Genomic DNA, 23,147 nt, shown 5'->3' with positions numbered 1-23,147 from the left:
ATAAGTGTGTTATTTCATTTAAAATAGTACAAATATTTACAAAGAACATTTCACTTAAATTTCACAGCTGCTTAGAAAATGGTACTTGCAAGACTGACCTATATAAAGAAATAAGAGTCTCATCAAAAGAGATGGTAAATTGTAAATATAAAATATATCACAATGTTAAAATCCTCATAGTGCAAATCAATAAAGATAACACCCTTTGGAGAGGAAAATATTTAGCTTTACAAATTTACTGTAAATTTATATATTAATTCAATAAAGAATACATTTAAACCTTGCACTACCACAGAATTATTTTGTGGAAAAAAAAAGATGTACTTTCTGACTATGTGTACATAAAAACCAAAAAGTTAACTTTTACTTTTTTCTTTATTGGCAACTTTTGATGCATTTTTCCGTTTTGGTTCCCAGAGGGCATTTTTTACAAATCTTGAAGCTGCACCTCTGTCCAGCTTGCCTGCCTTTTTCTTGTCTGTCATTTCCTTGACTCTGTTCATATATACTCTGATTCTTTCCAATTCCTGCTTTACTGGATGTTCCTTAGGATTCACTCCTTGAGTTGCCAAATAAACCCAAAACATTGAATTTAATGTGTATGCAGAAACCAAATCCACTTTCGCTTGCTCAAGTGGGTCCAACTTCTGCAACAACTCATTTCTAGAAACAGACATCATGTTCTTCAGCATCTCATCCACAGCATCAATGGAATTCCCAAACGCTGACAAATATTCGTGAATTTCTACTGGATAGTCCTCATTAATTTCTTCAGCTGCCATTATGGCTGACTCACAACCTTCGACTCCAGTCCTCCTAGAAAGCGGTCGGGCAACGATGACATCAACGATGTGCCGGATCTGGAACTGAGTCTTTTAAAATATTTCTCTACATTCCCAGAAATACATTTATTATAATTGCATCTTATGGCCCTTTTTTCAACAGAAGTAAAATTCCTGAAACATTAGAAAAGCACAAAATTTATTTTTTAAATGAAATATTCTAAGACGCTTGTCATTCTCTCAGGCTCAAAGCCTAAAGAGGTACACCAGTAAGACACGATTCATTATAACATCCAAGATCATGGGGAGATGTTTGCTCAGGTGCTCACATGATGTGCAGAAACAGAGGGAGACACAATTGAACTAAATAAATAAAGACGCAGGCTGGGCCCAGTAGCTCACGCCTGTGATCCCGAGACTTTAGGAGGCCAAGGCAGCAGATTGGTTGAACCTAGGAGTTCTATATATATATACACACTATATATAGTATATATATGTTACATATATAGTACACTATATATAGTATATACATGTAACATATATATTATGGGGTGTGTGTGTGTGTGTATATATATATAATGTAATCCCAGCTACTCTGGAGGCTGAGGCAGGAGAATTGCTGGAACCCAGGAGGTGGAGGTTTCAGTGAGCCAAAATCGTGCCACTGCACTCCAACCTGGGAGACTGAGCAAGACTCCATCTCAGAAAAATATATACATATTTTTATATAAATATTTTAAATATAAATATATAAATATAGTATATATGTATTTTGAATATAAACATAAATATATAAAATACATATTTATATATAAATATATTTCTTCAGCTTTTATGTATTTAATTTTATGTATTTAATACATAAAATACATAAATTAAACATTAAAATATATATTATAAATAATATATATTTTTATATAAATATATAAATAATATGTACATATAGTATATAAATATTTTTATATGTTTATATATAAATATATATTTTTTATATATATCCCATCTCTACTAAAAATACCAAAAAAATAGCCTGGCGTGGTGGCGGGTGCCTGCAGTCCCAGCTACTCGGGAGGCTGAGGCAGCAGAATGGTGTGAACCCAGAAGGCGGAGCTTGCAATGAGCAGAGATTGTGCCACTGCACTCCAGCCTGGGCAACAGAGCAAGACTCCATCTCAAAAAAAAAAAAAAAAAAGAATCAAAGGGCATGTCCCTATTATATGCCAAATCACTACTTAAAGTTTATCTGTTGGGGCATGGTGTCTCATACCTATAATCCCAGCACTTTGGGAGGTAGAGGAGGGAGGATCCCTTGAGCCCAGGAGTTTGAGACCAGCCCTGGCAACACAGCAAGACCCCATCTGTACAAAAAATAGAACAACTAGCTGGTGTGGTGGTGGGCACCTGTAGTCCCAGCCACTCAGGAGGCTGAAGTGAGACGACCACGTGAAGCTGAGAGTCAGGGCTGCAGTAATTATAGGCATGAGCCACTGAGATCGGCCTTTTTTTTTTTTCATCATATAATACATCCATGTAATGAAATTTATTTCTTACAGTGCTGGAGGCTGGGAAGTCCACAGTCCATGGGCTACAGCTGGTTGGCTTCTGGTAAGGGCCTCATCCTGCATCATAACATGGTAGACAGCATCACATGGAGAGAGGTTTGCAGGAGAGAGAGCCAGCCAGGCTTTTATAACAGTACCAGTCTCGTGATAATTCACTCCCTGTTATTCCTACTCACTCGTTAACTCACTCATTTAGGAATGGATTAATCCATTCATGAAGGCAGAGACTTCATGATCCAATTATCTCTTAAAGGACCCACCTCTTAATACTGTTACTTTGCAGATTAGGTTTCAGCATGAATTTCAGAGAGGACAAAAAAATCACAGCACCATTTTTGTCAATTACACCTCGGTAAGAATTTCACAATTTTACTTAATCTTTTCAGAGAGTAATGATTTTGCACTTAGATTTTGATTATGGGATATAATGCACAAAGAAATAAACTTTTGTAGAAACCATAATTGTTTTTCTTCCCCCTGTGAGTCTAGGTATTTATAAAACTCAACTCCACTTTTTAAAAAATTATAGAATGGACTTGCAAATAGGCAGATATTCCTCCATGAGACTCAGCCTCTTCTATTCTTTTTTTTTTTTTTGAGACTGAGTCTTGCTCTGTTGCCCAGGCTGGAGTGTAGTGGCATGACCTCGGCTCACTGCAACCTCCACTTCCCAGGTTCAAGCGATCCTCCTGCCTCAGCCTCCCAAGTAGCTGGGATTACAGGCACAGGCCACCACGTCCAGCTAATTTTTTTGGTATTTTTAGTAGAGATGGGGTTTCACGATGTTGGTCAGGCTGGTCGCAAACTCCTGACCTCAAATGATCCGCCCACTCGGCCTCCCAAAGTGGCTTCTCCTATTCTTGAGGAAATCAACACATCTGCAGCTGACATTTCAACTATTGTGATGGGTTACCAAGGGCATGAAGTGACAGAAGAGCTAAGATCCAGATGGAACACTGTAAGTTGATAGAAACACCAGTGAAATTTCCTGTAGGAATTTCTTTTGGCCACATCATATCTGAGCTAAGAACTATAACCCACTTTTCAAGAAAGTGAATATTTTATTCACCTGAAAGCTCTGCATACCTGGACTCCACCTGGACAGGGGAAGCTGCAGAGGGGCAGGCTAGTTCCTTTAAGGAGACATCATGAGATGACCAGGGACTATCCAAACTATCTAAATCCCCACAGCAGGCTCCCCACTGCACCTGGACTGCCACCTGCCACCCTCCTATTTCTCTCTAACCTTGGTTTGCAGCAAGGAGCTGGTTGGAGAGTGGAGGGACTACACTGTGAGCCCTCAATACTCTGTGTGGGGTACAAAGTCCTTTGTTTGAGACCAAACACAAATTATCCACTCCTGTTAGCAAGAGACCATGAGGTCTGTGAAAGAAAAAGAAAAACTTTTTTTTTTTTTTTTTTCCCTTTTTTTGAGACCAGGTCTCACACTGTTCCCTAGGCTGGAGTGCAGCAGCACGTTCTTGGTTCACTGCAAACTCTGCTCCTGAGCTCAAGCAGTTCTCCAGCCTCAGCCTCCTGAGCAGCTGAGATGATAGGCATGGACCACTGAACCAGGCTGATTTTTATATTTTTTGTAGAAATGGGGTTTTGCCATGTTGTCCAGGCTGGTCTTGAATTACCTTGCTCAAGTGATCTGCCCACCTTAGCCTTCCAAAGTGCTGGGATTACAGGAATGACCCACTGTGCCCGGCCTAAAGGCTTTATTGTCTATAAAAATAAATAAATAAAAAATCTATGGATCGGGGAGACACAGGCTCCAGTGTAAGACAAAGATTGAGCTCCAAATGACAAAAAGAGGTCCTGGCTTAATTAGGGAAAGGTCCTGCCCTAGACCTCAATATGGTCTGTACATGCAAATGAAAGACTGAAACTGGTTCAGACCCAACTGGTTGAAAATAACTGCGTCTCAGTTGGGTAGTTTCTAAGCCCAAAGCCAGTGGTCTCTGTAGGGTGCCCCTTTCAGGCAGCTGGCAGATTTCTAGCCATGTGTCTCGGCTCTGGTTTCAGGAGCCATCTTAGCTCAGAGGTGCAAACATTATGTTTGTCTGGAGCTGCCCTCTCCTGGAAAGAGGAATGCATGACTGCTCTTCCCTCACCCCACCATGGCCACTTGGCTCCCATCATCTTAATCTGTGTGTCTCTTTCAGCCACAAGAGGTGCATCTCCTCTGGAGAGCTTGGGGTCGTCTTTAGAGCTTCATTTCACACTCCCAACTTGCACAAAGTCCCAATTGCCCCTGCCAGGGAATGAGGCCCAACATTCCCACCAGAACCAGGCTCAGACCTTTCTCTCCAGAGCTAAAATACAATCTCAAGTAATGACAAGCCAATCCCAATTCTGCCTGTAGGCACTAACTCCCCATTATTGGCTCCAAAGACAGTGCCACCTTCTGAAACCACCTTTGCAAAATTATAACAGTAATTTTAGTCTGACATAATTGACTGCATCTTGTTTCTATCCTCCAAGCTATCCCCGGTCATTCCTGGACATAGACCAAGCTGCTGACTTTGGGAGAAATGTAGTTTATAGTTTTTTTGATTTAATTATTTTATTATTATTATTGAGATGGAGTTTCGCTCTGTTGCCCAGACTGGAGTGCAGTGCACTCGGCTCACTGCAACCTCCACCTCCCAGGTTCAAGCAATTCTCCTTCCTCAGCCTCCCGAGTAGCTGGGACTATAGGCACGTGCCACCACGTCTGGCTAATTTTTGTATTTTTAGTAGAGACAGGGATTCACCATATTGGCCAGGCTGGTCTCGAACTCCTGACTTCGTGATCCACCCATGTCGGCCTTCGAAAGTGCTGGGATTACAGGCTTGAGCCACTGCGCCCAGCCCTATAGTTGTTTTAAAAATTGGTCTTTTGTCAAGGCACAGTGGCTCACACCTGTAATCCCAGCAATTTGGGAGGCCGAGGCAGGCAGATCACCTGAGGTCAGGAGTTCCAGACCAGCCTGAGCAACACGGAGAAACCCCATCTTTTCTAAAAGTATAAAATTAGCCGGGCATGGTGGTGCATGCCTGTAACCCCAGCTACTCGGGAGGCTGAGGCAGGAGAATTGCTTGAACCCAGGAGATGGAGGTTGCAGTGAGCCAAAACTGCACCACTGTAATCCAGCCTGGGCAACAAGAGTGAAACTCCATCTCAAAAAAAAAAAAAAAAAAAAAAAAAAAAAAAAAATTGGCTTTTTGAGATGTTTTTTCAAGCTTTTGCATTTCTGACAATTGAATGGGCCTACCTGGACCCGTAACACATCCAGTCGTGTGGCCCCTACCCAGAAGCAGACTCAGCCCAGGAGAAGCATTTTCCACACCCCTATGATTCCATCCCTAATCAGCAGCACCCATACCCTAGCCCCCTGCCCACCAAACTATCTTTGAAAAACCCCTAACCTTTGACCCTTTGGAGAGATTGATTTGAGTAATAGCCTTATCCCCTGTGTGGGGTGGCTAGGTTCACAAAATTCAACTCTTTACCACAATGCTATGATCTCAGTGAATTGATTTTGTCTGAGCCTTGGGCAGGAAGACCCCATGGGGTAATTACACTTCTTTCTCCTAAGGCTTCCTCCATGTGCCTGACAACTATAGGGTCCAGTTCTATGTCTGGACGTGATGTAGAACTATGATCCAGTCCTGGACACTCTGGTCCCCAGTTCTCAGGTACCTGGGATCCTTCCCCTTGGGCATAGATGTCTTTGCAGAGAGTCTCCAAAACCCCTAGACTCCATTCCCTCAATCACACTCTGGCTGCCAAACCTCCTCCAGTTTTGTTTGGATGCTTCTTGTTGCAGGTTGAGGTGGAGAGAGGAGAGGAGTGAGTTTCACAGCCTCCAGGGCTTCCCGGGAGCATGCAGATATCACTTGACAGAGCCCTACCAAGATGGGGCAAGATCTACTGCTCAAGACTGAGCCACAAGCCTCCTCTGGGTGCCCCTACCTGGGACCCCACCCCAGCAGAAGCCCTGCTGTCAGCACCATTGTTTGGCCTGCAGAGTGACTGCCCATGAAGAAATTTTATGACCTCCATACTACCTGAGCATCAATTTCAAACACTGATTCTTTGAAAAGGGAAACCTCTGGCAATCTAACAAAGAACAAAGCAAAAGGTGCAAATAAAAACATGAAAATAGTACATTACTACATGTACTCTAGGAATGAGTATTATGAGGATATTTCAAATGGCTTTATGGCAGTAAATTTGAAAATCTTGATGAAATAGGCATATTCTTGTTAAAATTTAACTTCCCAAAACGACTCGTGCGAAAATAAACTATTGTGATTTATAATCATTTAAACTATGGAATCAGTACTCAAAAATCTTCCCATCAAGAAAATGTCAGACCAGCCTGGAAAAGTCAACCAAATGTTTAATAAAGGAATAAATGTCATTTTCCACAAGATTTTAAAAATTAGCATTCTCTGAAGTATAGTGTATAGACAGGGTATATAAAGAGAGGGTACCATAACTGATTCATACTAAAGCTAACATGGGGCCGGGCGTGGGGGTTCATGCCTCTAATCCCAACAGTTTGGGAGGCCAAGGCAGGTGGATCACCTGAGGCCAGGAGTTCGAGATCAGCCTGGCCAACATGGTGAAACCCCATCTCTGCTAAAAATACAAAAGTTAGCCAGGCCTGGTGGCAGGAGCCTGTAATCCCAGCTACTTGGGAGGCTGAGGCATGAGAATCGCTTGAATACGGGAGCCGGAGGTTGCAGTGAGCCGAGATTGCACCACTGCATTCCAGCCTGGGCAACAGAGCAAGACTCTGTCTCAAAATAAATAAAAAAATAAGTAAAATAAAGCTAACATGGCCCAAACCCCTAAAGACAGTATGTGCAAAATCTCATTCAGAAACACAGATATAAAAATTTTAATCAAAATATGAGCAACCCTAACCCAGCAATACATTAGAAGGATATATCATGTTACAGTGGGTTTTTCCAAGAATTTTTTCATGTCATGTGATTTCGGTGGATTTTTCTTATATTCTTTTTTTGAGATGGAGTCTTGTGTTCTTAGGTTCACGCCATTCTCCTGCCTCAACCGCCTGAGTAGCTGGGACTACAGGTGCCCACCACCACGCCCAGCTAATTTTTGTATTATTTTTAGTAGAGATGAGGTTTCACCATGTTGGCCAGGCTGGTCTCAAACTCCTGACCTCAAGTGATTCACCCCCCTTGGCCTCTCAAAATGCTGGGAATACAGGAGTGAGCCACCAGGCCTGGCCTTATATTCTTTAATAGAAAAAAATCCACTGAAATCACATGGCAGAAAAAAGGTCATGATTCTAGCAATCACTGAAAAAAGCACTTAACTCAAAACCTATACAAAGGGGAGATATAAAGCTGCACTAGGAACCAAAGGGGCTCTTCTGGCAGAAAATTATTAATATAAGCTAAAGATCACGTCGAATTTAGGAAATTCAGACAATGACACCATCTCTCATTGTTCTGATTCCATATAGAGTGTTACTGGCAGTTTTCAGCTAATGCAGTAAAGTAAAAAAGATGAAGGAATAGGATCATATAGAAATAATGCCATCTTTGGTAGCTGAGGTAATTAGGTATACATGAAATCTGATGAATCAAAGTTCTAGAATTTTTATTCACATTTACAAGGTATGTTTCATAACATTAAAGAAAAAAAAATTTTCTTCCTTATCCAAATGTAACTCTTAGTAATTTAGTGAACGTAAACCCTGTTCATGTTTTTGTATTTTTTCCATATGTGAATGGATGTATATATGGAAGAATAATCATTACTTGCTGCTTTATCCTTTATTTTCATGATTATCGTATTATCAAACTATTCAATAACTTGATTTTTTATAAACAGTATGTCCCAGAACACTCACACAATTACACAGATCTAGGCTTTTCTTTTTTTTTAAGCTGCCTGTCTCCCTGCATACCACGAACACAGTGCAAAGGGGAGATCCTTGCATGCTGGCTTTCCCCCATCTCAGGCTTATCCCTGTCAGAATACTGAGGAGGAGACGCAGAAGGATGAGGAAATAACGCTGATCTACATCTAGAAGGGCCATTTTCTGTGTCACCTGGATACTGCAAATCACAGCTTAGTTTCCTTTTAATTCATAAGGCTACAGAATTATTTGAGCCATCATGTTAATTGGGAATCCCCTGTGTCTCCACGGAAGAGTGGCCAGTTCCACCCAGTAGAACTTCCTGGGTACAAGAAGTTCTGCTCAGGGTCATCTTTGGGAGATTCCACCTGGTTTCCCTGGATTCTTGTAAATGGGTGGCCTTTGGCAAAGGAATCATGCAGTTTCCCGGCAGCGAACATTCTGTGTCTCTCTCTAGGTCGTAGTCTGGCTCTTTTATTTTGAAACCAGTTCTAAAGAGAAAGAACAGTTTGTTAATTCAATCTGGTTGTTAAGTTATATTGTACAATGCATTTCCACAATGTAGGAGAATTTTACAGTTAAGCTTAGTCTCAGGATGATCACTGGCTTGTTTCCTCACTTGAATAAGACACAAATAATGAAGGCAATCCTTTGTGGGGCCGCACATTATGGAGGTTATAAATTGTGCACAATCCCAAAATCTCAACTGCCCCATAGTTGCAGTGGCCCTTTTGTACATGCAAACCCGGACCTTTCAAAATCTCCCAGCAACCTGTTTGTAATCCTCCGCATTTGGAAAGAACAGACTTCCAGCCTTTCCCTAACTTACTTATTTTACTCAAACTGACCTACCAGGATAAACTTATGATTCAATATCCTCTAAATTATACTCTTAAATTCACTGTATTCAAATGCTAAGCATAGAACAACCAAGAGTTGGTCAGGCACAGTGGCTCATGCCTGTAATCCCAGCTCTTTGGGAGGCCGAGGAGGGCGGATCACAAGATCAGGAGTTCAAGACCAGCCTGGCCAACATGGTGAAACTCCGTCTCCACTAAAAAAATACAAAAATTAGCTGGGCATAGTGGCGTGTGCCCATAATCCCAGCTACTTGGGAGGCTGAGGCAGGAGAATTGCTTGAACCCAGGAAGCAGAGGTTGCAGTGCGCCAAGATTGTGCCACTGCACACTGGCATGGGTGGCAGAGCAAGACTCTGTCTCAAAAAAAAAAAAAAAAAAAAAAGAACAAGCAAGAGTTTGTAATAACTTGGACAAGGCATTTTATATGTGACTCTGAGCATTCCATCTGACACCTCTAGTCTTCATTTTTTTCCCTCCCCCATAAAGAGAGGATAATTACACATGCCAACCTTAATCCCTAGGGGTTTGGGGAAGGGAGAAATGATCAACATTGTTTTAGACTCTCCATCCTAATAAGCTCTGGTTGTGGTAGGGCACCTAGAGCCCTACCATACAGGTAAGGATGCATGGGGGCCTTTTAATATTTGATATCTCCTAGACCCCTCTGTCTAAAGGTTCAGAATTGCTTTAGGTTAACAGCACTTAAAGTTAGAAAGATCTCTGATCCAAACCTATAATGACTGCTTAAAACAAAGTTGTGTGCCAGGCGTGGTGGCTCACGCCTGTAATCCCAGCACTTTGGGAGGCTGAGGCGGGCAGATCACCTGAGGTCAGGAGTTTGAGACCAGCCTGGCCAACATGGGGAAACCCCATCTCTACTAAAAATACAAAAATTAGTTGGGCATCATGGCGCACACCTGTAATCTCAGCTACTCAGGAGGTGGGGGAGGAGAATCCCTTGAACCCGGGAGGCAGAAGCTGCAGTGAGCTGAGATTGTGCCGCTGCACTCCAGCCTGGGCAAAAGAGTAAGACTCCATCTCAAAATAAATAAATAAATAAATAAAATTGCGACCATGCACAATAAACCTGACACCTCCAGACATACTCATTTTCTTCTCACAACACCATCACAACATAATTATACATATTTTACAGAAATATAAGGTGCAAGTCAACTTGCGCCTCTAGAAGTCAGACGTTATAGAGCCATTAGGAGGTAGATCTCATGAGGACCCAACCAAAAGACAAGAGCTCACTGTCTCATGACAGAGCCTCCTGTGGCCTTCCCCTCAACCAGGCTTGCTTCCTGATCACATCATAGGCACTTTCTTTAAGCACATGCAGGTCAGTTCAATTCAGTGTAATTTGACCAGCCATTATCTATGAACTTCCTTTTAGGAATCTATCCCTCTGACAAGCAGGAAGCATAAAAAATAATTAAAAAGCAGTTTTGACCATGAGCAATCCAATTGTTACAAAGTTAGAAATGTAAATAAATGAACAGTATAAGAATGTTTACTTAAATATTTGACCAAGCCCAGGAGAAATGGCTTATGCTGTAATCCCAGCACTTTGGGAGGCTGAGGCGGGAGGATTCCTTGAAATCAGGAGTTTGAACCCAGGCTAGGCCATATGGCAAAACCCCATTTTTACATTAAAAAAAAAAAAAATTAGCCAGGCATCATGGCCTGTGGTCCCAACCACTCAGGAGGCTGAGGTGGGATCACTTAAGCCCAAGGAGTCGATGCTGCAGTGAGCCATGATTGCACCACTGCACTCCAGCCTGGGCAAGAGTGAGACCCTGTCCCTTAAAAAAAAAAAAAAAAAAAAAAAAAAAAAATCGACCAGTCCTTCCATTTCTATCCTGGTTATTTATTTGGATTTTCTACTTATTTACAGGAAAGCATTGGTTTGTATTTCCCTTGAAATGTTTTCAGTTCACAGAACAGAGTGAGATGGAGTCACACTCTGTCACCCAAGCTGAAGTGCAGTGGCACCATCTCAGCTCACTGCAACCTCTGCCTCCCAGGTTCAAGCGATTCTCCCGCCTCAGCCTCCTGAATAACTGGGATTACAGGTGTCTGCCACCACTTCCAGCTAATTTTTGTATTTTTGTAGAGATGGGGTTTCACCATGTTGGCCAGGCTGGTCTCGAACTCCTAAACTCAGGTGATCCACCCACCTTGGCCTCCCAAAGTGCTGGGATTACAGGCGTGAGCCAGCATGCCTGGCCTACTTCACAAAATTTTTATAAAAATTTCATTACGCAATATTTGCCTATACTTTTATTTTATTCTCCAAAGCCGCTTATATTCTTTGTTTTCACTAAAACAATTTTGTCCATCTGTCAAGCAACTAATATATTCAATAGTCAATGGATAACACAGAAGAGAAATATGAAAGTCTCCTTAAATGTGTATATATAATCTGTCAAGGGATTAGAGAAAAGATTGTGTGTGCAAATAATATAAATTCAAATACAATAAGATGTTGCGCTTTAACAATTTACAACAATCATATCAGAAAATCCCCAAACAAAATCCTGGTTCATGCAATAAATGTTTATAAAGCAACTGCTGATGCTGTGGGGTTCTATGCCAAGTCCCGCGACACTATCAAGCCAATTTATTCCTCCTGCACTTCAGACTTGCATGGCGAACTTTCTACTTACTCTTTGAAGTAAGTAAACCTCTTGGAGGTTTAATTGGCACACCAAACTTAACATGTCCAAAGTAAAACTCCAAATGTCTGACACAAAACTGCTCTTCTCCCAAGCTCCCCTGTTAGTTAAAGGCATCTCCAGTTTTCCATTTCCTCAAGCTAAAACTTTGGAGCTATCCTTACCTCTGGCCTGCTCACTGCATCCCCAAAAGCTCAGCAAACTATAAGCAGCTCCACCTTCAAAAATTAAAGGTCTTCCCAGTTCTCTAATTCCACAGCCAGCACCCTTGTCAAAACCATCACTGTCTCTATCCTGGAGAATTACAACAGTAAACAGAGTATCGCTCTGTTGTCCAGGCTGGAGTGCAGTGGCCTGATGTTGGCTCACTGCAACCTCCACCTCCTGAGTTCAAGAAATTCTACCTCGGCTTCCCGAGTAGCTGGGATTACAGGCACGTGCCATCACACCCGGCTAAATTTTATATTTTTGGTAGAGACAGGGTTTCATCATGTTGGCCAGGCTGGTCTGGAACTCCTGACCTCAGGTGATCCACTCACTGCGGCCTCCCAAGGTGCTGGGATTATAGTTGTGAGCCACCACAGCCAGCCTACAATAGCTTCTTAACTGGACACTGCTCCCAAATTTGCCTCACAATAGTCTATTTTTCCATAAAATGCATACATAATATATTCACACCTACACTGAGATGAAAAACAACCAAAAAAAAAAAAAAGCTTTTTTTTTTTTTTTTTTGAGAATCTCACTCTGTGGCCCAGGCTGGAGTGCAGTGGTGCTATGGCCCACTGCAACCTCTGCCTCCGAGGTTCAAGGGATTCTCCTGCCTCTGCCTCCCAAGTAGCTGGGATTACTGGCACATGCCAACATGCCTGGCTAATTTTTGTATTTTTGGTAGAGACGGGGTTTTGCCATGTTGGCCAGGCTGGTCTTGAATTCCTGGCCTCAAGTGATCTGCCCGCCTCAGCCTCCCAATGTGCTGGGATTACAGGCGTGAGCCACTGCACCCTGCCTTAAAAAATCACTTTGTGCTACGTGATAAAATGCTATTAAACTTTTTCATGCTTCTTTACATTTTCCATATTATCTATAAAAAGATACACTCATGCAAAGCTTTTAATATTTTACTTACATCAACTACAAACACGGGACAAGAGATTGTCCAGCCAGTTTTTCCCTGGTTGTAAAATTAGGATAAGGATTCTGTGCAAATGACTGCTGAAGTACACTCAGCTTATCCTTGGTAAATTTATGCCATGGTTTTACACTTCCTCTTCCCCGTCTTCTTGTTCTTACTTCATTATGACTGTCAATGGGAGATCCTGAAAAATGTACAGAGAGAGAAAAACACTGGAGAATACTAGTAGTATCCACAGTGAGGGAAAAAAAAGTTAGTCATTGGCTATTTCATAAAATTTTTTACAAGTGGAGCCCAATCTCATACCCGTACATAACAATAAAATTACTAATGAGATTAGCCAAGTGTAGTGACTCAAGCCTGTAATCCCCTTGACTCAGGAAGCTGAGATGGAAGGATTGTTTGAGGCCAGGAGTTCAAGATCAGCTTAGGCAAGACAGCAAGACCCCATCTCTAAAAAATAAAAACTTAGCCAGGCATAGTGGTGCATGCCTGCAATCCCAGCTACTTGGTAGGCTAAGAGGCGAAAGGATTGTTTGAGCCCAGAAGTTCAAGACTGCAGTGAGTCATCATTGTGCCACTGCACTCCAGCCTGGGCATCAGAGCAAGGCCCTGTCAAAAAAAAAAAAAAAAAAAATAGATAAAATAAAAAAATTTAAAAGTTAGCTGGGCATGGTGGCACATGCCTGTTAACCTAGCTGCTTGGGAGGCTGAGGTGGGAGGATCATTTGAGCAAGCCCAGGAGGTCAAGGCTGCAGTGAGCCATGATCACACCACTGCACTCCAGCCTGGGTGACAGAGTGAGACCCTGTCTCAAAAAACAAAAAAAATTTTTTTTAATTAAGATACAAAGTTATCCTGTGTTCCTGGATTAGAAGAACTAATATTGTTAAGATGTCTATACTACCCAAAGTGATCTACAGCTTTAATGCAATTCCTATTTTTAAAATCCCAAAGACATGTTTTGCAGAATAGAAAATTTAATCCTAAAAGGTATATGGAATCTCAAGGTATCCTAAATAGATAAAACAATCTTTAAAAAGGAGAACAGAGTTGAAGGTCCTCACACCTCCTGATTCCAGAGCTTACTACAAAGCTACAATGAAGCAATGTGGTACTAGTGGAAGTACAAGTGTATATATATTCTGTAGATATTTTCTTGAGGTTACCATTGCAATTACCGTTTGGTACTAGCACAAAGGCAGGCATGTAGACCAGTGGGATAGACTAGAGAGCTCAGAAATAAATCCTCACAAACATGGTCAAATGATTCACAAGGGTATCAAGACCATTCACTGGGGAAAGGACATTCTTTTCAACAAACAGTGCTGGGGAAACTGGGTATCTCCATGCAATATCATCAGGTTGGACCCTAACCTTACACTATACACAAAAGGTAACTTGAAATGGCTCAAAGACCTAAATGCAAGAGCTAAAAGTATAAAATTCTAAAAGAAAGCAGAAGGGAAAAGCAACCTGACTTTGGATTTGGCATGAGTTCTTGGATATGACATCAAAAACGCAGACAAGAGAATAGGACTGCACCAAAACTGAAAACTTCTGTGCAAAGGATGCAATGAACAGAGTGAAAAGGCAGTCTGTGGAATGGAAGTAAACATTTGCACATCATGTCTCATAAGGGGTTAATACAAAGACATATCAAGAAACTACAACCCAACAACAAACAAAAAAACCTGATTTTAAAATGGGCAAAGGACTCGAACAGATATTCCTCCAAAGAAGGTATATGAATGACCATTAAGCACATAAAAAAGTTCATCATCACTAATCATTAGGGAAATGAAAAAAAAATCAAATCCACAGTGATACATCATCTCACCCCATTAGGATAGGATAGCTCACGTCAAAAAAAAAAAAGAGAGAGAGAGAGAAAACACACACACACACAAAACCAGTAAGTGTTCTCGAGGATGTAAAGAAATTGGAGTCCCTAAACACTGGAAATGTAAAATGGTGTGGCCATATAAGGCACAGTGGCTCATGCTTGCATTGTAATCCCAACACTTTGGGAGGCGGAGGTGGGCAGATTACCTGAGGTCAGGAGTTCAGGACCAGCCTGGCCAACACGGCAAAACCCCGTCTCTACTAAAAATGCAAAGGTAGCCAGGCATGGTGGTGTACACCAGTAATCCCAGCTACTCAGGAGGCTGAGGCAGGAGAATCATTTGAACCTGGGAGGCAGAGGTTGCAGTGAGCCGAGATCACACCACTGCATTCCAACCTGGGTGACAGAGTGAGACTCTGTCTAAAAAAAAAAAGAAAAGAAAAACAGTCTGATGGTTTCTCAAACAATTAAATGTTATTATATGATTCAGCAATTCCACTTTTGGGTAAATACCCACAATAATTGAAAGCATGGATGTGAACAGCAATTTATACACCTGTGTTCGTAGCAGCATATTGTTTCCAATAGCCATGACTCAATATAAAACGTTCCCAACATTTCTCAAAAGCAAACGTGCACATCTAACACTCGTAAAAAACATGAGTTTCTTAAAATAAAAACTCAGTACCTATAGTAAAAACAGCAACCAAACCAACATGCTTTTTATGGCCATAGCCCCACAGTGAGGAGCAGGGCCTCTGGAGCCTGCCTACCTGTATTGTTTTTTTTTTTTTTTGCGATGGTGTCTCCCTCTGTCCTCCAGGCTGGAGTGCAGTGGCAGGATCTTGGCTCACTGCAAGCTCTGCCTCCCCGGGTTCACTTCATTCTCCTGCCTCAGCCTCCCGAGTAGCTGGGACTACAGGCGCCCGCCACCATGCCCAGCTAACTTTTTTCTTTGTATTTTTTAGTAGAGACAAGCTTTCACCATGTTAGCCAGGATGGTCTTGATCTCCTGACCTCGTGATCCACCCGCCTCGGCCTCCCAAAGTGCTGGGATTACAAGCGTGACCCACCGTGCCCGGCTCTCTACCTGTGTTTAAATCCTGGCTCTGAGGCTGACAGGCCAGTGTAGCACTGACTGTCACTGCCCTCCTGGGCCACTCTCCTTGTCTCTGGCTGCTCTCCAGGCCCTGGGATGGAGGCCATTCCTATGGTATCTTCTTGGAGGACTTCGTGTTCTAAAGGAATCACAGCTGAACCATGATTGCTTCCAGGGCTCTTTGATGCAGATTCTCATCCCTGTAACATAGTGATGGGCCCAGTGGACTTCAGGGCCCACTGTATATAGTTGGGGCAGCTTTGACTTAGGTTATTACTCATAAAACACAACGTATTAAGGTACAAGGCACCACTAGAACTAACCGGAGCCTTCTCTCAACTAGGGTTCATCTAGAAAAATAAATCCAGAATCCTCATACTTTGCAAGTGCACCTTCCCAGAGAACAGGAGTGTCACTTTTCCATATCTCGGGTTTGAAAAGCTCCAAATTATTTCTGAATTTCATGAAATATCAAATCTGTGAACTAAAGGGGAAAAAATGCCCAGGGCCATTTCTACAATTCTTCCAGTATATCTCTTTTGCTTTGAGGACGTTTTTGTCTTCAGTATTTATACTGTTAACGTTTAACCGTACAGGAAAGTAGAGGGAAGCGTATAATTAGCCTGATGATCTTATCACTGAAATGTAATATATAGCATTACATGGCCAATTTTATCCCCTTGACACCTCACCCTCATTATTTTGAAGTGAATCTCAGATATGTCTTTCACCCAAAAATACGTGTCCATATGTATCTCTAAAATATAAAGTATCTTTTAATGCCATCATGGGTTAAGATTTAAATACCTGAGCCTCTAGTAAAGTCCTATCCCCAATTCTACCTCACAGCAACCACACACAATTACTCTGATGACAGGAGCTGTTCCCAGTCTATAAGCTTGCACTTTTAAAAGATGAAAGGCCAAGCACGGTAGCTCATGCTTGTAATCCCAGCACTTTGCAAGGCCACGGTGAGCAGATTGCTTTGAGTTCAGGAGTCTGAGACCAGCCTGGGCAACATAGCAAAACCCTGTCTCTACAAAAAATACAAAAATTAGCCAGGTGTGGTGGCGCACGCCTGTGGTCCCAGCTACTTGGGAGGTTGAGGCTGGAGAATATAGCTTTGAGTCCAGGAGACAGAGGTTGCAGTGAGCCAAGATTCCCCAACTCCAGTCTGGGCGACAGAGTAAGATCCTGTCTCAAAAAAAAAAAAAAGTCCAAACATCTATTAATACAAAACACGAATACATCAGCTAAGGAGCCTCTTGCAAAAGAAACACGCTTTGGTCTCCACCAAAGAAACTCCCCCTTGGAAGTTAAGATGACTCTCTAGTCCAGGTTCTGAAAGACAGAGTGATTAACTCTGCAGCAGCAATCATCAAACATAACCCTGAGACGCCCTCCCCACACACACCCTAGACACAGCCCTGCCCCAGACACAGTCCCACCCTAGGCACAGCCCCACCCTAGGCACACCTCCTGATGGCTTTACCTAACTTTTCAAATCCCATTCACTCAATGAGCGCCCAGTGAAAACAATTTGCTTATTTAATCCCTACAACACCCTTATAAAGTGCATACTGTCAGATCTCTGAGCCCAAGCCAAGCCATCGCATCCCCGTGACTTGCACGTTTACACCCAGATGGCCTGAAGTAACTGAAGAATCACAAAAGAAGTGCAAATGCCCCGCCTCGCCTTAACTGACGACATTCCACCACAAAAGAAGTGAAAATGGCCGGTCCTTGCCTTAAGTGATGACATTACCTTGTGAAAGTCCTTTTCTGGGCTCATCCTGGCTCAAAAAGCTCCCCCACTGAGCACCTTGTGACTCCCACTCCTGCCCACCAGAGAACAACCCCCCTTTGACTGTAATTTTCCTTTACCTACCCAAATCCTATAAAATGGCCCCACCCTTATCTCCCTTCACTGACTCTCTTTTCGGACTCAGCCTGCCTGCACCCAGGTGATTAAAAAGCTTTATTGCTCACACAAAGCCTGTTTGGTGGTCTCTTCACACGGACACGCATGGCACATACTATTTTAATCCTACTTAGACTTGACGACCGCAGGGGCAGAAAGATTTAGACCACAGAGTGAGCCTCTGACCCAGGCAGTCTGACCTTGAACCTCGTGCCTGTGGCCATCACTTTCACGTTTATAGACTGCACGTTCTGTGAGGATGGAAGCCTTGTCAGGCTCACAGAAGATCCACATCGCCTGATATATCATTGCTTACAGAATACTGAGATTGGAGGCAGGAGTGACCACAGATTAACACTGAATAAGGACATTAAAATATATAAAACGAATGTTTTATGAACATTAGACCATTTGCTAATTCATCCTATTCTAAAAACCACCCTATGAGATAGCCAAAACCTCCATATTACAGACAAGGAAACTGTGGGTTTTTCTGGTTTTTTTTGCAACTCTAGGACATTGTACTTTCCCAAATGTGTGGGGTAAGGTAATAACACTTGAAAGGTTTTTTGTCCTCCAGGTTTGGAAAATGCAGTTCATGCTCGACAACTGTTTTATATTAACCCCTCTTAATTCAGAGCAATACATATATTCTTCGTTCTACTTAAACAAATTGCTACAATTTATGAGGACTCATTATATGGCCACCCCAAAGAACAGATTTTTCAGACATTGTCTTACCTAAATCTTACAGTGCCTTACGGGGATATATATTATTACACAGATGACTACTGAAGCACAGAGAGATTAGCTAATTTACCTGAGGTCAAACTAAGAAGAAGAAAATAACCAGCAGGAATTAAAGCAGGTGAAAATAAAGTTTTAATTGGGCAAGGTCATGGCTGACTTGCAGGAAGGAAAGAGCCCCAAATGATTTCAGTTTCTCAGTTCATTCCAGGGTGGATCGTGCCTCTGCAATGAAAAATAAGAAAAAGCAAGAGGAGGCCGGGCGCGGTGGCTCAAGCCTGTAATCCCAGCACTTTGGGAGGCCGAGACGGGTGGATCACGAGGTCAGGAGATCGAGACCATCCTGGCTAACACCGTGAAACCCCGTCTCTACTAAAAAATACGAAAAACTAGCCGGACGACGTGGCGGACGCCTGTAGTCCCAGCTACTCGGGAGGCTGAGGCAGGAGAATGGCGTAAACTCCGGAGGCGGAGCTTGCAGTGAGCTGAGATCCGGCCACTGCACTCCAGCCTGGGCGATAGAGCGAGACTCCGTCTCAAAAAAAAAAAAAAGAAAAGAAAAAGCAAGAGGAACAACTCATGGTTTTCTTCATTTCCGTGGTTAACATAATCTCCTTTCATCCTGGGACTTCAGCAGGTCCTTTTGAGCAGTGCCAGATGCTTTGGGGTAGTTGAAGGAATATTTCGGTAGCTGGAAGTCTTGGAGAATATCAACGACTGAGAGAGCAGAGCAAACCAAAATTAGACTGGGCCTATGCTGATTTCTTTGGCTTTTTTGTCTTCCTAGTAATTCGTGCCCGCTTTGTGGTTGTTGATTTGTTGTTGTTTATTTTTTGAGACCGAGTCTCGTTCCGTCGCCCAGGCTGGAGTGCAGTGGAGAGATCTCAGCAAACTGCTACCTCCGCCTCCCAGGCTCAAGCGATTCTCCTGCTTCAGCCTCCTGAGTTGCTGGGATTACAGGCACGCGCTACCCCACCCGGCTAATTTTTGTATTTTTTTTTTAAAGACCGGGTTTCGCCACTTTGCCGAGGCTGGTCTCAAACTCCTGAGCTCAGGTGATTCGCCCACCTTGGCTTCCCAAGCGCTGGGATTACAGGCCTGAGCCACCAAGCCCGGCCCATGCTTAATTTTACTCTCAGTACCTTGAAATCACACTAGGTGGCGACCTTCCCCGTCCCCCCACTCATCAAGCTGCTTCCGAAAAACATTTTTACAAGGGACCTTCACTTTCTTGCTTTTCATTCTTTTCTCAACTCCAGTCTCTCTGTTCTCACTGCATTGTTTAGACATCACTGGTAAAAGTTAACAAGTCAACTCCTAAATTGCCCGATCTTACGGTTAATCTTCCTCCCTACCTCATCGAACATTGTTGGCCAATCTTTGTTTTCCTTGAAAACTCCCCTACTTCAGATATTTTTTTTCTTTTGAGACAGGGTCTTGCTCTGTTGTCCAGGCCGGAGTGCAATGGCGTCATCTCGGCTCACTGAAACCTCCTCCTTCTGGGTTCAAGGGATTCTCCTACCTCAGCCTCCCGAGTAGCTGGGATTACAGGCACCTGTCGCCACACCCAACTAATTTTTGTCTTTTTAGTAGAGACAGGGCTTCACCATGTTGGCCAGGCTGGTCTCAAACTCCTGACCTCAGGTGATGCGCCCGCCTCAGCCTCCCAAAGTGCTAGGATTACAGGCGTGAGCCACAGCGCCTGGCCCAGATTCTTTATTAAGCTCGGCTTCAGTGGATGCCCACTGAGTCCTTCATCCTTTTTCAAAATACCTCATAACAGTAAGGGCCCAGTTGTACTGAGTGCTGTGTATTGAGACCTGCAATGCAGCTGTGAATAGCACAAATGGAGTCTCCGAAAATCAACATTCTGGTGAACTTTTAAAAATACATAACTTCCAGACCAGGCACGGTGGCTTATGCCTGTAATCCCAGCATTTTGGGAGGCCGAAGTGGGTGGATCACGAGGTCAGGAGTTCGAGACCATCCTGGCCAACAAGGTGAAACCCCTACTCTACTAAAAATGCAAAAATCAGCCAGGCATGGTGGTGGGTGCCTGCAATCCCAGCTACTTGGGAGGCTGAGGCAGGAGAATCGCTTGAATCTGGGAGGCGGCCGTTGCAGTAAGCCGAAATCACGCCATTGCACTCCAGCCGGGCGACAAGAGCAAGGCTCTAAAACAACAACAACAACAAAACAAAAAACACGTAACTCCCAATTATCACCTGCAAAGAAAAGTCAGAACTTATTAGAACGATTGGCAGGGAGTTTCGTGACCATTCAGGCCGGAAGTGGTGGCTCACAAATGTAATCCCAGAATTTTGGGAGGCCAAGACAGGCGGATCACTTCAGGTCAAGAGTTCGAGACCAACCTGGTCAACATGGTGAAACCACGTCTCTACTAAAAATACAAAAATTAGCCAGGCATGGTGGCGCGTGCCTGTAATCCCAGCTACTCGGGAGGCTGAGGCATGAGAATCACTTGAACCTGGGAAGCGGAGGTTGCAGGGAGCCAAGATAGTGCCACTGCACTCCAGCCTGGGTGACAGAGCAAGACTCTGTTCCCCCCAAATAATATTAAAAAAAAAATTTTTTTTTTAAATTATACTACCATTCAGCTTCGCCTTTGAGACTCTCACCACCTGCGAAATCTTTGTTCTAAATGTTCTAACCAGCCTTGTCCATCTCCAGGTTCTGAGATACTCTCAGCACCCCTGGCTTCATCTATCTGCTTCAGGTGCCACAGAAGAGTTCCAAATGACTCTGGAAGAAAAACACTTTGACCAAAAGAAAATTCTCAACATGGCAATTTGATTTAAATGGTTATCTGGTTAAAATGAAAAAGACATCATTAACAACAGGTGAGTTTAAGATTCTAGTGTTCTATAAAATGATTTTGTTTTCCTTAAGTGTTTTGGGTTTTTTTGTTGTTTTTTTTGTTGTTGTTTTTTCAGGGTTGGGGGCAGGAAATTCCCAGATTTTGGGGACATTTTCTCCATTTTTGGATACAATGAATTTATTATTTATTTCACCTATTGCTTTTGGAATGTTAAAAGTTCATTTAACTTAAATGTCCAAAAGCATGTTTAGTCCTTGGTTTTCCTTATTTCAAAAATGTAGCATTTGCCTTCTTCATGACCAAAAGTGAACATGTTTGATAAAGCTCTTTTTTTTTTTTTTTTTTTTTTTTTTTTTTTTTTTTTTTTTTTGAGACGGAGTCTCGCTCTGCCACCCAGGCTGGAGTGCAGTGGCCGGATCTCAGCTCACTGCAAGCTCCGTCTCCCGGGTTTACGCCATTCTCCTGCCTCAGCCTCCCGAGTAGCTGGGACTACAGGCGCCCGCTACCTCGCCCGGCTAGTTTTTTTGTATTCTTTAGTAGAGAGAGGTTTCCACCGTGTAGCCAGGATGGTCTCGATCTCCTGACCTCGTGATCCGCCCATCTCGGCCTCCCAAAGTGCTGGGATTACAGGCTTGAGCCACCGCGCCCAGCCGATAAAGCTCTTTAACATTACTATTAAGGCATGACACAACCAGTGAATTTAGCAAACCAGTGATTCAGCAAATTGGCTTTCAACACGCTGAGTTTTGTTGATGATTTTATGTCAATTGCCTATTCAATGAACTTACATTTCCTCAAACTAAATTTCAGCTACTCGTCTGCCTCTTTCATATCACAAAACTTATTTCACTAAATTCTAACGAAAGTAAGAATAACCAACATTTATTACATTTTTACTTTGCACCATTTTTAAGCTAACCACTAGCCAGGCCCGGTGGCTCACCTGTAATCCCAACACTTTGGGAGGCTGAGGCAGGCAGATCACTTGAGGCCAGGAGTTTGAGACCAGCCTAGCCAACATGGCAAAACCCCGTATCTACCCAAAATACAAAAAGTAGCTGGGCGTAGTGGCACATGCCAGTAATTCCAGCTATTCGGGAGACTGAGGCACGAGAATCACTTGAGGCTGGGAGACAGAAGTTGAGTGAGCTGAGATCATGCCACTCCCACGCCAGCCTGGGCAACAGAGTGAGACTCTGTCTTAAAAACAGTAAATAAGCTAACCGCTTTCCAAACATATAAATATATTTTTTAAAAGTGTCATATAGGTCAAATTTCTGCACAAAACCTAATTATCATCATTATCATTATTTGAAGATTTTTAGGAAGGGCAAACACACCCTGGTCTCCTCCCTTCTACCACAACACCCTGGTGGATTATCCCTGCCCCCTCATTCATTAATTCAATGCCCTGAGAACATTTCTGTTTACAATCTTTGAATATAGAATCTCATAAGTACAAAATAGAAACCTGTATTAAAACATGATTATGCTGCCTCCAGTAAATCCTTATTGATTATTCCGTTGTCTGTCACATGAACTACAGTATGCTCAACCTGAGAGAATTTGTCTTGTTCACAGTTGTGTTGACGAAAAGAGTCAAACTCTGTAAAATATTTGAAGAGATTTATTCTGAGCCAAATATGAGTGACCATGGCCTGTGACACAGCCCTGAGGAGGTCCTGAAAACCTATGCCCAAGGTGGTCGGGGTGCAGCTTAGTTTTATACATTTTAGGGAGACATGATACTTCAATCAAGTATATTTAATAAATATGGCCAGGCGCTG

The 23,147-nt window shown here is 42.8% G+C and overlaps 1 long non-coding RNA gene and 1 pseudogene across 3 annotated transcripts in view; both read right to left on the bottom strand.

Moving 5' to 3' along the window:
• Positions 1–320: 320 nt before the first annotated feature.
• LOC104662260 lies at positions 321–836 on the bottom strand (annotated as a pseudogene). The gene has a single exon (XR_004060093.1). The product of XR_004060093.1 is annotated as a nuclear nucleic acid-binding protein C1D pseudogene (transcript).
• Positions 837–8,307: 7,471 nt separating this feature from the next.
• Positions 8,308–23,147, bottom strand: part of LOC104662263 — a 25,336-nt gene continuing 10,496 nt past the window's right edge. Inside the window, exons 2-5 of one of the 2 annotated variants that reach the window (XR_747962.2) lie at positions 21,133–21,284; positions 16,246–16,330; positions 12,903–13,092; positions 8,308–8,723 (exon numbers count right to left, since the gene is read on the bottom strand). This is a non-coding gene — a long non-coding RNA (uncharacterized LOC104662263). The remainder of the gene's footprint in view (positions 8,724–12,902; positions 13,093–16,245; positions 16,331–21,132; positions 21,285–23,147) is intronic. The other variant, XR_747963.2, reaches the window with a different exon arrangement.

Source organism: Rhinopithecus roxellana, chromosome 11 (genome assembly GCF_007565055.1).
Source record: "Rhinopithecus roxellana isolate Shanxi Qingling chromosome 11, ASM756505v1, whole genome shotgun sequence".
NCBI lineage: Eukaryota > Metazoa > Chordata > Mammalia > Primates > Cercopithecidae > Rhinopithecus > Rhinopithecus roxellana.
This window is presented reverse-complemented; position numbering and strand designations above follow the sequence as displayed.